This window comes from Choloepus didactylus, chromosome 5 (genome assembly GCF_015220235.1).
Source record: "Choloepus didactylus isolate mChoDid1 chromosome 5, mChoDid1.pri, whole genome shotgun sequence".
NCBI classification, from domain to species: domain Eukaryota; kingdom Metazoa; phylum Chordata; class Mammalia; order Pilosa; family Megalonychidae; genus Choloepus; species Choloepus didactylus.
This window is the reverse complement of record NC_051311.1, coordinates 161,425,149-161,442,635: the sequence shown is the minus strand read 5'-3', so window position 1 is coordinate 161,442,635 and position 17,487 is coordinate 161,425,149. Positions and strand designations below refer to the sequence as shown.

Below are 17,487 nucleotides of genomic sequence, written 5' to 3'. Positions count from 1 at the left end.
ACTGAATCTTTTTAATCTAGTGTCCTCAGACCTCTGTTCTCCTCTAGCAATATTTAGGGTTAAGACTGGAGAAATAGACTTGGGAGAATTATTGGACTCCCCATGAATTTCCAAAAGCAAAAGAATTAATTCTAAAACAAATAATTTTCTATATTCTAGCAGACACATCTCTGAATTTTTTAGGGCACTTAACTAATTTAAGAAAAAAAAAAATCTTTTGCTATAATCAAAGAAAAAGTGTTTCAAATGTATTATTATTTGATGTCATTTTCCAAGCCTCATGAATCTCTGTGGAGATCCACCCAGGCCCAATTGTCCACTGAAATACATTGGACAATAGTCAAGAAATAATCAGATGCAGGTGCTTTCAGTTTGGTTTTATTGATCTCAAAAAAAATGCATAAAGTTGTTGTCAGAGGCAGGTGTCCCTGCAAAGCAGATCCTCAGTGATGGTTCCTAACATGGGCCAAAAACATGTCCGTCTCTCCTGGCTCCTGCACAGCCTGCCAGGACACAGCCCTTCTCTTCATCTTCTCCTGGAGACTTCAATTTACTCTGCCTCATTCCTCACCCCAGAAATTGGCTTCCAATTTCCCTAGATCCCATCTTCCCTACTGTTGCTGAACCTAAGCCCACGGAGATCTCCCTCCCACCTTCCCTCTCTTAAACTATTTTACTTCCAGTAACTACAGTGAATGCAGGATCTTGTAGGGAAGTTGGAAGCTCCCTGGAATCTTCAAGGTTTTCAGGATCATTTCTATGGATTTCACTCCTTGGCATTGTATGAAGTAAGTGCTACCTATTTGTTTCCAAATAGAAAAAGACCTCAAAAAATGCACAGTGAACTGATGACAATAGCTGCCACTGGGAAAGCAAATGGAAATGGAGAGTGGTCAAGGGGGATTTGTACAAATTTTACAGTGAGAATATATTCAAAATAAAATCAGAAGGAAAATATTGGCTCTGAGCTTCTTAGTAGCCAACAACATATCTATATATAATCAGTTATGAAATGTGTCAGGAGTGGCCTGCCTGGTCTCTAACGGGTCATTTTAACTTGGGGGAATAAAAAGAGTCTGATTATTTTGGCATGCAATGTCCATTCACCCTTCTGTTCACCTGGGAGGCCATCGTCTCCCAACATCAGTACTGATGTCAGATAGTACTGACTCGGGATTAATGAGTACATTCTCTTGGAAACAGATTGGTTCTGGACTACGTGACCCATCAGAATCAATGAGAAGCAAAAAGACTCAGTGCTCCAGGGAAAGCGAAAAAAAGTCGAAGCTGAGAAGATGTTGGGCCTGTGGATGCTGTATAGCCCTGCTCCCAAGTGGAAGGGTAGGGTGGGCGCAGGGCCACAGAAAAGAAAGTGAAGCCAAACAATGGAGAAGCCAAACAGCCAAGACTGGAGGTGGTGCTCAATCCCCTGGATTAAGCCATTGAAAAGCAGAAGTACTTTTGAGTTGGGTGAGCCTCTCATTTTCTTGTCTTTTTTCCACCCAGCTTGAATTTTCCACCAGTGGAGCCTTAGAGAGCATGTGGGAGTGTGTGATACTGTCCCAATCCATTCGCTCCCCCTCTAGATAAGTGGATGCTAAGTCCACACCCATCTGCCCCTGTGGGAGGGCAATGCCCCCTGCCCTTAGCCCCTGGCCTTCGGGAGCTGCTCCTGTCATGCGATGTGATGTCATGTAATGGGATGTGAGCAGATGTGACACATGGCAAATCCAAGCAGAAGCTGTAAGAGTCATCTGCCTTGCCAGTTCTGGTGCCTTCCCTTCTCCCTGCTATGAAAATGGGATGTGACAAAGCAGAACCACCCCCTAACAAGGAGAACTCGTGGAGCTCGGTGCTTGGAGTAGTCATAGCCAGCCTGCAGCTGGCAGGATGGGGACTGCAGGGTGCATTGAGGGACATGTATTGTAAGCAGTGGGACCTGTTGGCTTCTGTTGCATTGACTAATGAAAGCGGACGAGTACGGAATCCTACCCCTACATAGGTTGGTTCCCAATCCAAAGACGTCCTTACCCTCACAGAACAGTCCCACTTATATCTCCCAGCAGTGGCTTAGAAAGCAAGATGGCAGAGATGTTTCTTGGATGCCTTCTCTGTCTTGGCAGGCTGTGGCCTCACTGGAAAAAGCAACCATCAGAACTGGCGTCACTGGCTGCATTAACAATCAACACTCCACAGAAACAGGTCATAAAAAAACAAATGCTTGAAACTGGCCAAACGTTTTCCCTTGCTATTTCCAACTCAGGGTTTCAATGTTTTTATCACATGACTAGAAAGTTCTACCATCTTAAAAATGTACATTTATTCAAGAAAACACTGGTGGCTTTTTAGAAATAAACTGCTTTCTGAACAAGAGAAGAGATGCCAAGGAACAAGAAAAGCTTGTTAACTAACTCCTTAGCGTAATGAAGTATAAAAGACATCTCTTTTTATGTCTCTCTTCTTGATGACATGGCTTTGGAAAGCAGTCAAGTTCCACAGAACCAAACAACCACATTTAAGAGAATTTGGTTCATTAGCAGAAATACATCTCATGATGAATAGAAAATGAGAAAAAAAATTTGGAATCAAATACGCTGAGGAGTTCTGGGAAGATTTAGGGGTAATCTCTTCAAAGAACTTCTCATATTATGGGTACCTGTGTTGTAGTACCACTTCATCCAAGACCCTGGAATTACCACAGAGGCCTCCACTGCAGAATTTGACAAGTCCAACAAGCACCTTTTAAAGATGAGGAAAGAAGGGATAGGACTTGTCTAAGGTCACAAGACAAGATAGTGGTTAAACTGGAACTAATACCTGCTTCATAATGTGACCACTTTCAACAACTGCATTTCTTTCCCATGAGATTGTCAGTGAACATCATTTTCCTCTAGGAACTGATGGCTCACTGGCAAGTGAGGTGCCGTGCTTGTTGGGGCCCGTGGGCAGAGGGGTTTGAACCCCCCGTGTAGTCTGTTGGAAGGGAGAATGCCAAAGTGGGGGTAGTTAGAGGATAGTGGCAAAGCCAAGAGGTGGACTGGGTGGGCTTTGGCCCCTTCCTCATAACTGACAATAGTCCCCAAACCACCTCAATTACTCTAATTAAAACTCCTTGTATGCAGATGCAACTTCTAGACCAGCTACTTGGTGTCCTCTTCCCTAAAGCCATCTGGTCCAGGGAGAGCTTCCTGGGAGGTAACTCTTTGAGGGGCTTCTGGGTTTTCCTGCCAGCAAGAGGAGATGAGAACAGAAATTTCCCAAGGATGGTCATGTGGGGATGGGGCTGGCCAATGGGAAGGTGCTGCAGGGCACAGCCCACTCTGCAGGGTAATCATTTCTTTTACCTTCTTAGTTTGACATAAATATAGACTTACAGGAAGTTGAAGTTCTCATGAAACTTTCATCCAGCTTCCCCCAGTGGTGACACCATGTATAACTGTAGAGCACTATCAAACCTGGAAATGGATACTGGTACAACACTATGCATGAGACTTCAGATCTTATTCAGTTTTTATCATTAATTTTTTTTATTATTAGAGCACCTGTAAGTTTACAAAAAAATCATGCAGAAAATACAGAGTTCCCATATAGCAACTGCCTCATACTCATAATTTTCCCTGTTATTAACACTTTGCCTCAGTGTGGTAACTTTGCTAGAACTGATAAGACAATATTATTATAATCATATAATTAACTATAGTCCATAGTTTATATTAGAGTTCTCTCTTTCTGGTTGTATAGGATAATGTTGTGGTTTGTTTTTAAAGTTTTATTCTGACAAACATATATATGACTTAAAATTCCCATTTGTGTGTGTCATGAATATATATGTGCACAGAGTTAAGATGGCCTTTTTCAGAGATGGTTGATACATCTCTTCCTGTGCATTCCACTTTGCCATCTGGGCCCTACATTCTAAGATGCCTTGGGAAGGTGCTTCTGCCCATAGAGTTTTGAGTGCAACTGCTTTCATTCCTGGTCCTGCCCCCACCCCTGGGAATCAGCCATGGTTCTGTTTGTCTTGGGTCAGGAGATAAATCCAAGATACATATCTCTGGCTCTACCCAGCATCTTGCCTCCCTCTGACCACTGAAGTTTGCTTCTGGGAAGAGCTTTCCGCACCCATCTTCTACTTCCCTTAGATAAGAGAGTGCACTCCCGGAGCTTGCTCAGCTGCCCAAGCAAAGGGACTTCTAAGGGCTTCCTCTCAATGCCAGACATATGAAAATCCCAGCTCCTGGCACACCCAGGCCTCAAAGCTGCACCCCACTAGATTGTCCCTTTAGCTATTTCAACACAGGGTCACTCAACTCAAGAATGGACTTCTGTGTGCAGGGCCCAGAGGCCGTGACCAGGAAGGCTGGTGGGAAGGTGAAGTCCAGGCGGGAGGCCAATGGGGAAGCCCCAGAGAGTGTCCCAGGATCCATATGCTGATGAGAAGGCTTTCCTCAGGAAGATGAAACTGCATGCAGCTGGTGTACAGCTCACTTCTCAACACATGACATAATTCTTTACATCTCAAAATTAAGGAAAGTAAGAAATTCATCATTGTTTTGGGGAGTCCCTTCCAACATCATGCAGAGATTTGGGGGCTCTCGGGCAATCCCAAACCATTGCAGGAGCTTTTGGCCACAAGGCCCCAGGTGGTCTCTGCTTTTAGACACACTTCCTAGGCTGCACAATCCTTGATGCACACTCTCCTTCCAGACCACTGACATCGGGCTCTGGTCCACTGAGCACCCCAGAGCATCTTCCTGTGAGGCTATCCGGAGAGCCAAGCCTAACTCTCCATCTCTCCTTTGATCTGGGTGGGGGTGGGGGGGCAGTCACTCAAAGGCACTCTCCTTTCTTCTCACACTTCTGGACCACTTAGCGTTATCCCTTCAATGATGTGTTTAAAAAACACATCAATAGAGGAAGTATAATGTTCTGTCAAATTATGCTTTCCATTCCACCATCCAAAATGCCCTTAAGCACAAGAACACAAATGTTTGGCCACTGGGTTTGAAGAGGAAAATGTTATATAGCAAAGAGAACAAAGCATGATAATGGATTAGGGCATTTTCCTACCATGTGTCTGCCGTGGGTTTGTGGTCCCAGGCCACCATCCAAGAGCCCACCACCAGCACTTTCCTGCACAGAGTCCCACAGACATTCCAGCTGCCACCCTGCTGAACTCTTATTTTTGTAAATAAGATAAGGAACTTATTCATTCAAATCAATAAGAGCAGTGTTTACTGATCATAAATACTTAATTAGCTCAAGCTACAACAATAATAAAACCATGAATAAAAACATGACATATTGAGAGATTAGTTGCAGAAAAGCTGACGTAAGGCTGGCCTAGGGAAATTTCTGGAGGGTTGTGTAAGTCAGAAACAGTGAGTAAAAAGTGAGCCATGACAGGTACTTCATTAGAGGAAATTTAATACAGGGATGTGGTTAAAACATGTAAAGCCCATGAGGAGACTGGGAGGCAATTCAGAGATGAATGGACTCAGGAAGCCACTGCAATCCTGTAGTGGAAAACTCTTCCACAAGGAGGAAGTAGAATTACCAGAGAGATGGGGCCACAATCAGAGAGGCTGCCCAACAGGAGCCAGAAACACCACTTGTTTCAGTCTCCTGGCTGCTAAAATAAATACCATACAATGGGTTGACAAACAATGGGAACTTATTGGCTCATGATTTTGAGGCTAGAAGATGTCCCAAATTGAGGTATCAGAAGGCAATTACCAGAATGTAGACCAAGACCAAGAACTTGACCAAACTGGGGTACATAATTCAAGTCATTGCACCACCCAACACAGGTTAGGGGGTGCTTAGAATACCCTCCAATCTTACACCAATGCCCCAAAAGGTACATAGACCCAAAAACTCATTGGCAAAGGAGACTGGGAAATGCAGTTCTCTATGAGACCCTGTGATATGAGCAAATGAGTAGAAGGATGAATCTAAGCGCAAATAATGAACAAAAGCAGGGAATAGATGCTTTATATAAAAGTGACTCAAAGAGCCAGTTAAATTCTTTGCTTTTCAGCATTTTGTTTGGTAGGTCATGATGGAGCCTAATGTGTGTGAGGGGCAAGAACCATAATTGCATGAAGGTCACTCGGGGATGGAGAGAAAACCTTGAAGATAAACAGAGGCCACAAGGCTATGAAGTTACAGCTACTCACAAGCAGTGGGTGAGGGGAGTGGGACAGCTGGCCTGCCTGCCACAGAGGAGTGTCAGGGAGGGATAACTACAGTGGGAACCATGTCACAGGGGAATATCTCATGTAATCATTGCAACTGTAGACTTGAGAAAACTTAGGCATAGGGACATTAGGCAACTTGTCCTAAGTAACACAGCTGGGAATAGATGAGAGGGAAAAGAGAGGGGGGTTAAAACCAAGAATCATGTAATCAAGGAGGACCGTGCAAACATGGGTTGCTTTGTTCATCATGTCATATTTATGTTTCTTCTTTCTTCCTTTTCCATCTTTCTCTGCCTCCTCCAAATAACTAATGTTACTTGATCTCTTAAAATATGCTAAGCATCTCTGCTTACATTTCAATTGTGCCATCTCATTTAATCCATGCAACAACACCAATTTATCTTGTGCTCCAGATATAGAAACAGGTTTCAAGAGATTTGCCCCCAATTAGAGAGTGAAAAAGTAGCAGAGTTACAGTCAAATTGTCCCACCTCTAAAATCTGTGGCCTTTCCACTGTATTACACTACCTCTCAAAAGACTGTTAAAACTCACACATCTATGGCCAATTTTTGACAACAGTGCCAAGACAATACAATGAGGAAAGAACAATCTTTTCAACAAAAGTTGTTGAAACAAGTGGATGTCTACATTTTAGAAAAATAAATTTAGAAACTTCCTCCTCACCAAATAATTCAAAATGGGTCATAGACCCAAATATGAAAGTGAAAACTGTGAAACTTCTAGAAGAAAACAGAAGAAAAATCTTTGTGACTTTGAGTTAAGCAAAGATGGTTTAGGTATGGCACCAAACATGATCCTTGAAATAAAAACTGGTAAGCTGGATTTGATCAAAATTAACAAAAAGACAAGCCACAGACTGGGAGAAAATATCATATGTCTGATAAAGGGCTTGTATCAAGAATATATAAAGAACATTTACCTTTAATAAGAAGAAGATAAACAATCTTGGCAAAAGATTAAAATAGACAGTAATAAACACATGAAAAGCTATTCAATATCATTAGTCATCAGGAAAATGCCAGTTAAGACCACAGTGAGTGTTCTAGTTTGCTAAAGCTGCTGGAATGCAAAACACCAGAGAAGGACTGGCTTTTATAAAGGGGGTTTATTTGGTTACACAGTTACAGTCTTAAGGCCATAAAGTGTCCAAGGTAACACATCAGCAATCAGGTACCTTCAGTGGAGGATGGCCAATGGTGTCCAGAAAACCTCTGTTAGCTGGGAAGGCACGTGGCTGGTGTGTCTGCTCCAAGTTCTGGTTTCAAAATGGCTTTCTCCTAGGACGTTCCTCTCTGGGATGCAGTTCCCCAAAAATGTCACTCTTAGTTGCACTTGGGATATTTGTCCTCTCTCAGCTTCTCCAGAGCAAGAGTCCACCTTCAACGGCCATTTTCAAACTGTCTCTCATCTGCAGCTCCTGTGCCTTCTTCAAAGTGTCCCTCTTGGCTGTAGCTCCTCCTCAAAAGTTCACTCTCAGCTGCACCGAGGTCCCTCTGTCCGTCAGCTCATTTATATGGCTCCAGTGACTCAACTCAGACCTACCCCAAATGGGCAGAGCAACACCTCCATGGAAATTATCCAATCAGAGTCATCACCCACAGTTGGGTGGGGCACATCTCCACAGAAACACTCAAAGAATCACAATCTAATTAACACTGATAACCTCAGCTCATACAAGATTACATCAAAGATAATGGCATTTGGGGGACACAATATATTCAAACCGGCACAATGAGATACCACTACATATCCATAAGAATGGCTATAATAAAAAACACAATGTCAATTGTTGATAAGCATGTAGAGGACTTGAAACCCTCACACACTGGTCATGAGAACAAACTACTACAGTTACTTTGTCAAAGAGTTGGACAGTTTTTTAAAAAACTAAACATAGGCTTACCCTACGCCAAACAATTCCACTCCTAAGTATCACCCAAGAGGAATGACACATATTTCCAAAGACTTCCGTGCAAATGTTCATAGCAGCATTATTCATAATAGCCAAAAAGGGGAAACAATCACATTAACTGGTAAATGTATAACAATATATGGTATACCCATATGATGGAATGCCATGTAACAATAGAAGGAAAGCACAACTGATACTAGCAAGGACATGGATGAACTTCAGAAACATTACGCTAAGTGAAAGAAGCCAGACACAAGACAGCACATATTGTATGATTTCATTTATATGCAATTTCTAGAAAAGGCAAAACTCTAGAGACAGAAAGTAAGTCAGTGGTTGCCTGGGGTCAAGAGCAGGAGCAGGGCTGGGTTGCAAATGGACACAAGGGAATTTGGGGACATGACGGAAATGTTCTAAATGTTCAAAAGCTGGATTTTAGTGATGATTACCCAGCTACATAAATCTACTAAAAGCCACTGAATGCACAATTAAATGGAATGAATTTTATGCTATGCAATAAAGCTGTTAAACAACTTTTACTTAGAATTAGTAATTATGACGTTAATGGCTACATTATATTCCATCAAAGAGAAGTGCCATATTTTACTAAACAATTCTCCAACTATTGATTAATGAGATTATTGCCAATTTTTCCCTATTTTAAATGCTTTGATCAATTATCCTTGTTCGTGAAGTTTTACTCACAACCATTTCTTAATGATTTCCTTGGGGTAGCTTCCCAGAGAGGGAATACAGGACAAAGGGACTGCCTTCCACCCTGCCTCAGTTTACCCCAGAGTTGCTAAAATATGAGGGACATTTGATTTCTTTAATGTTATGCAAGGTTAAACATTGAGTCCAGCAATGGATTGAAACACACAGAATATGTTAAAAATCCAGGTGTTCATAAAAGTACTAAATAAACAAGCAACAAACAAAAAATTATGTGGTTGCCTTTGGAGGATCCTAAGAAATAAACTAATTCTGAAAAGTGTTAAAAAAATGTAAAAGACTGGGCAGAGATTCAAGCATTTATTCATATTTGTTGTAAAACCTGTATTTCTGGGTAACAAAATGTGATCATTCTAGCTGGTAAATGCAGAAGGCAAATAAATAGTCACTCCAGCTAGTACATGCATAAGAGAAAAATATAATTAGGAGATCATCATTTTGTGATCCCCCCAAGTCACTATCCTGAGAAGCCTTTACTTGTCATAAAAGGAGTGGCCCCAGGGGTACTGAGGGTGGGTGTTAATACAAAAATGGGGGAGCAGGGGCAAAAATGCCAAATGCACCAGTCCAGGGGTCTAGATGAACTGACCCTGCTCAGAGGATGTCTCTAGAAAGCTGAGCTGGATGGATTGAGAGGAGCCCCCTGGCTTGTCCAAGGCCCTCGTGGGGAGGTCTCCACACCAGCCAATGAGGGCATCAAAGTGCTGCTCCCAGCCTGACCAAATGGAGGCTCCAGGAGAGCCCCCCTTCACTGACTGACCATTCGTGAGCCAGGCCAGCTCCTCTGCAAGGAGGTAGATGTGAGCCAGGGAAGACATCCGTGCACACCTGGTCACCATGTGCCTTGTGGGACCCCGAGCAGCGTGGGCTTTACTGAGGAGACAGCAAGACCCCTCACCCCCAAGTTTAGAGTTCCGGAGGCTTGGAGGTGGGGCTCATACGTGTACGTGAACCGGCCGCACCCAGCGCTGACTGCCTCCAACACCCTCAGGACTGCGAGATTTATAAATATCTTTACAGTGAGAAGGGAAGAATGACATTTTCCGATTCCTAGCAAACAAAGCAAGCCCCCTCTGACTTTACACCAGTGGAGCAATTGCTTACAAAATACACACCCCCTCCTCTCGTGTTGATAATTTTCTAGAACTCACAACACTTCTCAGCAATAGGATCTTTTTGTCTCTCATTTACAGAGTGGGGAAAACTGAGCCTCCAAGAAACCAGCAGAGAGAATTAGGCAGCGTCAGGAACCGCTAAGTGGCAGAATTCAGCCAATCAGGTCTCCATCCTTTTCTCCAGCCCCAGGAAGGTCAAAGCCTGGCATCCTCCAGGATGAAGGTTGAAGCAAGGGCTGGAGGTGGGAAGTGGGAGGTGGGGTTGGGGTCCCCAGTTCTGTCCACATTTGCTCATGCACCCTTTATTGTCTGTGTCTGTTCCATGCTCACCTCCTCTCATCACCTGTCTGTATGTCTGTCTGTCATCGCCAGCCCAGGGGTTCCCCTGCTCTGCGCTGCTCCCACCCCATCGTGCTCCCACCCCACAGTGCTCCCCAGCTGGTTCCTTACAAGGCCAGGGGACAGAAGAAACTTTGCCCACCCAGAGGCCAACGTGCCGGGTCGAGCCAGCCAAGCTGGGGTCTGGGTTAAACACGTGGAGGAGAGGGAGGCATTTGTAAGCCGAGCTCCAGCAGGCGCTGGGAGTACCCGCTTCTCCTTCCAAGCAGGAGCAGCTGAGCGCAGGCTCCGCCTCCATCGCCGGCTCCGCCCTCCCGCCAGGCTCAGGTGAGCGGCGCGGAGAAGTACACGAGCGCCACCTGCCGGCCACACCGGGATCTGCAGAGAGCCGGGACATCCACAGACAGCCTGGCAGGTGGATCTTTCTAGAACATCCTTAGAATGGTTCTAATCTGGAGTATTTGGTATAAACCTCTACATAGTGAAGTGCATTGCTGTGAGGGTTTATTTATAGGTGTTTTGGTTAAAATAAGTAATTTGTAAAATTATGGCCATTTTTGAAAACACACAAAAAAGGGGGAAACTCCCACCTCTCTAACACAACCACAACTACTTTTTGTGTTTCTCTCTCATATCTTCTTTCCACTGTATTTACACTTCTACATAATGACAATAATGGGGATAAGGTAGCCCAGGGGTCTGCAAATTTTATCATAAAGTAAATATTTTCAACTTTGTGTGCCAGTGCCTCTCAGACATCTCAGCTCTGTGGGTGCAGCAGTAAGGCAGCCACAGACAGCAGCTGAGCAAGATTTAGCCTGCAGGCAGTAATTTGCCAACCCCTGGTGGAGCCGATGGGAATTTGCAACCACCATCTCAGCTGTGCAAAATGTGTTTCCCACATTATTTTCTTTAAATCATGTGCCAGCTCGGCTGGGCTATGGTGTAGGTTTAAGTCATTTGTCAGTTGATTGCATCTATGGCCGATTTCATCTACAATTAACAAAGGAAATGGCCTTCAGTAAGGTCTCATCAGTCATGTGAAGGCCTTAAAGAGAGAACTGATGATTTACGCAGGCAGAAAGGAGAAGCCATGGGTAGCAGGCAGAAGCTGGAAGTCAACGGAACCTCTGAAGAGTAAGGAGAAGATGTCATGTGCATTGCCATGTGACAGAAAAGCCAAGGACCCTAAAGGATTGCCAGCCAGCCAGAAGGCACCAACCCCAGGAGGAAGCCAGCCCTCTAGCTTCTGAAACTATAAGCCAATAAAATCCTGTTGTTAAGTCAGCCCATTGTATGGTATTTGTTTAAGCAGCTGGGAAATTAAAACATGTGGTAAATGTGTCTTCAAACCCACAACTCTCTCAACTCTCTGGCATGTTGTTAGGTCCATTTTCCATTGGTTACTCCTGTCACACCCCAGCCTGGGCCATGGGAAGGTCCTTGGGGTCCCCAGACGTCCCTCTGGGTCTTGGGCCTGCTGTGTTGCTGAGGAGCAGGGAGGCCCCTGACGCCATGTGGTCCCAACCACTCTTGGTCCAGCCCATGCCACACAAACCTGTTGGGTTTTGAGGGTGATAAGGAAGACCTCAGACAAACACTCACACACACACACACACACACACACACACACACACACACACACACTCAAAAGAGCAGACCCACTTACCCAGAATCACTGCCACCCATCAAGTCTCCCTGGGGCTGTGTGACAGTTGGTTTCATGTGTCAACTTGGCCAGTTGTGTGGTCAAGCAAGCACTGGCCTAACTGCTACTGTGAGAATATTTCATGAAATTAAATCATCAATGAGTTGATTGTATCTATGGCTGATTACATCTACAGTCAGCTAAGGGGAGTGTCTTCTGCAATGAGAGATGCTTAATCCAACCAGCTGAAGGCTTCAAAAGAAGTAATGACTTCAGCAGTCAGAAGAGAGAATTTCCATCTCTACTTCAGCCAGCCAGCCTCTCCTGGGGAATTAATCAAAAACCTTCATCCGAGTTTCCAGCTTGTAGCCTGTCCCTACAGAATTTGGACTTGTGAATCCCCACAGTTGTGTGAGACACTTTTACAAAATCTCATATTTGCATATATCTCCTGTTGATTCTGTTTCCCTACAGAAACCTGACTAACATAGGCGGGGAGGGCAAGAGAAAGATGGTTCTGAATTGCAGCTGCTGTCATCCTCCAAGGACCATCCCCTCGATGAGCAGAGGCTTCCCTAGAGCCAGGAAAGGAAAGTGTCTTCTAGGAGCTCTGCTTTCCCTCAGCACTGCACCCCCCCGATAAGGGAAGCAAAAAGGGCTTCTTCAAGTAATGGCGAACAAAACACCAGTAATTCTCTTCGTCTTCCCAAAGCCTTACCCTAGCACATCTTTGCATTCACACAAAGATTACTTACTTGTTGCCCCCTGTGGACCTGAGCCTCACTACCTCCTGGGTAAAGATTTGTCAATAGAGCTGCGCTGGCTGGTGGGATGTTTTCCTGTGTCCTCCTCGAGATGCTCAGGCTTCACAGTCTAACGGATCTCAGGTTAATTTATGGCTGTGTGATTACCAGCCATGGTCATATCTTAAGCCCTCTTAGCCTCCTTCAGTTTTCTCAGCTCCACCATGGGGCTCTATCTTGTCATATCCACCTCACTAGTCATTCTGAGGACAATGAGATAATGCCTGCACAGATTAAACGCTCAATAAAGGCTACATATTAATATTGTTCAGGTCACTTGATGAGCCACAGTTCAGGAACCAATCCTAATATTTTGTATTTATTTTTTAATTTACATAGGTAAAATCCCTTTTTTTTTTTTGAGTGGGAGCATATATAGTTCTATGAGTTTTGACAAATACATAGAGTCAAGTAACCCGGCCACAATCAGGACACAGAACAGTTCCACCAACCTGAAACACTCTCTTGGAATGGGCAAACTGTGGTCCATCCATGCAGTGGAGTATTATTCGGTGATAGAAAGAAATGAGCTCTCAAGTCACAAAAAGACACGGAGGAACCTTAAATGCATATTGTTAAGGGTGGGGGGTGGGGAAGCCAGTCTGAAAAGGCTACATACTGGATTATTTCAAACTTATGACATTCTGGAAAAGACAAAACTACAGAGACAATTTAGAAGATTGGTGGTTTCCAGAGATTGAGGGGAGGAGGGATGAATAGGTCAAGCCCAGGGCATTTTTAGGGCAGTGAAACTATTCCATACGATACTGTAATGGTAGGTATATGGTATGCATATGTCAAAACCCACAGAGCTGTACCACACAAAGTGAGCCCTACCTATAAACTTTAGTTAATAATAACGTATCAATATTGGTTCATCAATTGTAACAAATATACCACACTAATGCAAGATGGTAATAATAGGGGAAACTGAGGGCGGAGACATGGGATTTGTGGGAACACTCTGTACTAGTTGCTCATTTTTCGTAAACCTAAAACCACTCTTAAAAACAAAGTCTAGTCCCAGACCAGCAGGGGAAGCAGCTGGAGAAGCTGCAGCCTGCACCCTCTCCTGCCTGCCCTGGGGTCTCTCCTCCTTCCTTGTCCTCCTCCTCCACACCCCCCTTCCCCCTCTACCCACTCCCGGCCTCCCATCCTTCCCCTTCCCAGCAGCTCCCCTTTTCCCCATAGTCGCCTTGCACCTGCAGTTTCTGGCTTTCATACCCAACAGTGACCAATGACTCGACCACTCAAAGTCCAGCTCCCCAGAACACTGTTCAACCTGGACACCAGTGTGATTGAAGGTGGATTAAATGCCACTCTCACCATCCGGCTATTTATGTGGTACCATCGGAAGGAAAGGAGAACCAGTTAAGAAGATGCACGAGGAGAGTGGTGCACGTTATCAACATCTCAGAATGGAATTATCCTGAGAGAATTATCACTTTGGCTGGACCCACTAACGCCATCTTTAAAGCCTTTGCTACGATCATTGACAAACTGGAAGAGGACATCATCAATGACCAATAGCACAGCTGCCAGTAGATCCCGGTCACCCTGAAGCTGGTGGTCCCCACTGGTCAGTGTGGCTCTCTCATTGGGAAGGGGGGCTGCAAGAGCAAGGAAATATGAGAGAGTACAGGGACCCATGTCCAGGTGGCAGGGGATATGCTCCCCAACTCAACTGAGAGGCCAGCGCTATTGAGTGTGTCAAACAGATCTGTGTGGTCATGTTGGAGTCCCTCCCAAAGGCCATGACCATCCTGCACTGGCCCAAGCCGTCCAGTTCTCTGGTCACTTTTGCAGGTGCTCAGGACAGGTAAGGCACAGGCAGCGAGGAGGGACCACCTCTAGAGACCTAACCATTCAGGGACAGTAAGCCATTCCACAGCCAGATTTGACCAAGCTGCCCCAGTTGGCGAGCACTTTCCCCAGGATGGGCCAGCAGGTGTCCTTAAGCTTCATTCTTACCTTAGGTCGCTTGTCTGCTGATCAGATCTTTCTCCTCAACTCAGTGTTTCTCCTCAATGATTTTATTCCAGTAGTCTAACTTTCCTTTCAACGGTGCCGTAAGAAAGGAAGCCCAGCCCTCTCACGCTGACTCTCACACTCTGAATCTCAGGGAGCCTCATGTTCCTGACCCTGTGGCCAGCTTTGCCAACAGGGAACTCAGAGAGTAGCAGTCTTGGGAGAGTCACACAAGGATGTATTAAATCCTCAGCTCAAGGCAATGGCATCCCAGCCATTTCTCTAATTATTGGACCATCCAAGGGGTACTTGGTGGAGAAAAGAATCAGCAGCTCCTAGATTAAAGTAATTGTACTCTAGAATTTAGTCTAAGAAGGCTTGGGGAAATTTTACCCCCTATTGTATCTATGAGGGATTTCTCCTGAGACTTCCCATCAGCACCAGCCAGCCCAAAACCCGCCTCTGAGATGTTGTTACTGGGGACCCAGAACACAAAAAGCTGCTTAGAAAAAACTGTTTGAGGAAACCCTGTTTGTGAACTGCCAAAGAAAGGTGAGAAACAGAAGCTTCTGCTTGGGTCTGCAGAGTGGGGAGAGAAAGAAAGAGACCTTGCTTTTCACTCTCCTGGAAACTTGTCCAATCCCCAGTAAGATTTTTCCCTTCTTGGGTGCCTTTAATACTTTAAAATGGCTCTTCAGAAGCCAGCGAAACCCAGGATATATGTGTGCGTGTGTGTGTGTGTGTGTACCACTGGCACAGACATACGTACACAAGGACATGTACACACAATTCTCTTCCACGGCCAAGCCCATGCCCCTTCCCTGGCTCTGTGTTGTCAAAGACTCATCATACCCAACACCGACAATGATGATGAAGATAATGCAGCACCATTTATGGAAAGCTTTCTGCATCTGGATTTTGCACGCATTCTTTTTATGCAAACTTTTCTTCAATCTTCATGGTAATCCATTGGAGAAATGTAGCCAGGGGCACGCAGGCTCCCAACCTGGCTTCCAGCCACGTGGAGAGCAGCAAAGAAAAACTGGGGTCACCAGCTCCCAGCTCTACAGCACGCTGGCCCTGCAGGGCTCTGACAGCCCCTCAGAAGTGATGCTAAAATGCTTTCTAAATGTTCCCATGACTGGTTTTCTCTTTGATCTTTACATGCACATGGGGACAGCATGTGCGCTTTCACAACTGTTAGTTGATTGGATCCTCTCAGATTGAATCACTTCTCAAGAAGTGATTTTCTTGGGATTTGCATTTCATGGAAGGGTAGGATCATCCCCCTGTCTCCCAGGGGTCTTCCCTCAGCTCAACTCCACTCACTGACTAGGAGCGCCAGGGTCCTGGGTCCTCTGGGCAGCTTAGAGACACCTGCCCACCCTTGCCAGGACACGTACCTGCACGTGGGCCCCGTGGGGCTTGTAGCTCTTCTGAGAGCAACTTCTCTTATCCCTCTTGCCCCTTTCTGCCTGCTCAGGGGGAGCCAACTCTGGGTGCCCGCTCAGGCAGACCCAGGTACTTCCCTGATCATTTTTTAATGATAAATCACCCCCCAGACAGCTTCAGCTGTAGAAAACAAGCCCAGTTCAACATGGAGGACAGGCAGGCCCTGGTCAGGGCTGAAGTTTTCCGTGGGCCTTGAAGCCGAGCGTCTCCCTGGCCCAGACCCAGAGGGGAGACAGGAGGGAGTGGGAGGGGATGCATGGAAAGAAGACAAGACAGCCTGGCCAGGGGGAGGTCTCCTTTTCCCTGGGGCTTCTGGGGTGCTTCAGAGCCAGGCCCCACTGCCCTGCACCTCCTTGACTTGGGTGAAGGCTTCCTATTTGGAAATTGCTGCTTCCTTTGTGAGCCCTAGAGCTCCTGTCTATTGGTAGCCGTTCCTCTGCTCAACCTGTCTGGCCTGTGGGGCGGCCACACATTGAGGTCCACAGCCACCCTTCCTCCAGCAGACCTCACCTCAGCACCTGCTCCCAGGAAGGGGCTATGCAGGGACATAGCTGTCCTCCCCATAAGCTGTGAGGCCAGTAGCAAACTGCGCTGGGTTTTGTTCCTGTCTTAGCATCTGCCACCAGGCCTGATGCAGTACATCTAGGCAGCAGTCGGAGAAGTGAATGTGCACAGCATTTCATGCACAGCGCCACACACACAGCAACACACACAGCACCACACACACACACACCACAGCACCACACACAGCATCACACAGAGCAACACACACAGCACCATACACATGCACCACACAGCTCTAAACACACAGATGCACACTGAGAGCTCTACACACACAGCTCTAAACACACAGATGCACACTGAGAGCTCTACACACACAGCACCACACACAGAACATCACACACAGCTACACACACATAGCACCATCCACAGCTCCACATACAGCACCACACACACACACACACACACACACCAAACAGCAGCACACACAGCATCACACACGGCACCATACACAGCTCCGCACACACCACACACAGCACCACACATAGCATCGCACACAGCACCACACACAGCTCCACACACACCACACACAGCATCACACACAGTATCACACACACCACACCAGCACCACACACAGACTCCACACACAGCACCCAAAGAAGTTTAAGGCACACCCCCAACATCATAAGGAACTCAACCTTTTTAGATGGACCAGCCACTGGGCTTCCAGAAAAGGAGCGGCTTATCCCAAATTGCTGATTTGTAGCCACAAGCTTGGTCTTTTCTCTAGTACCT

General features: G+C 45.7%; 1 pseudogene; it reads left to right on the top strand.

Annotated features, from left to right (window-relative positions):
• The first annotated feature begins 14,008 nt into the window (after positions 1–14,008).
• On the top strand, positions 14,009–14,911 carry LOC119535489 (annotated as a pseudogene).
• Positions 14,912–17,487: the final 2,576 nt, after the last annotated feature.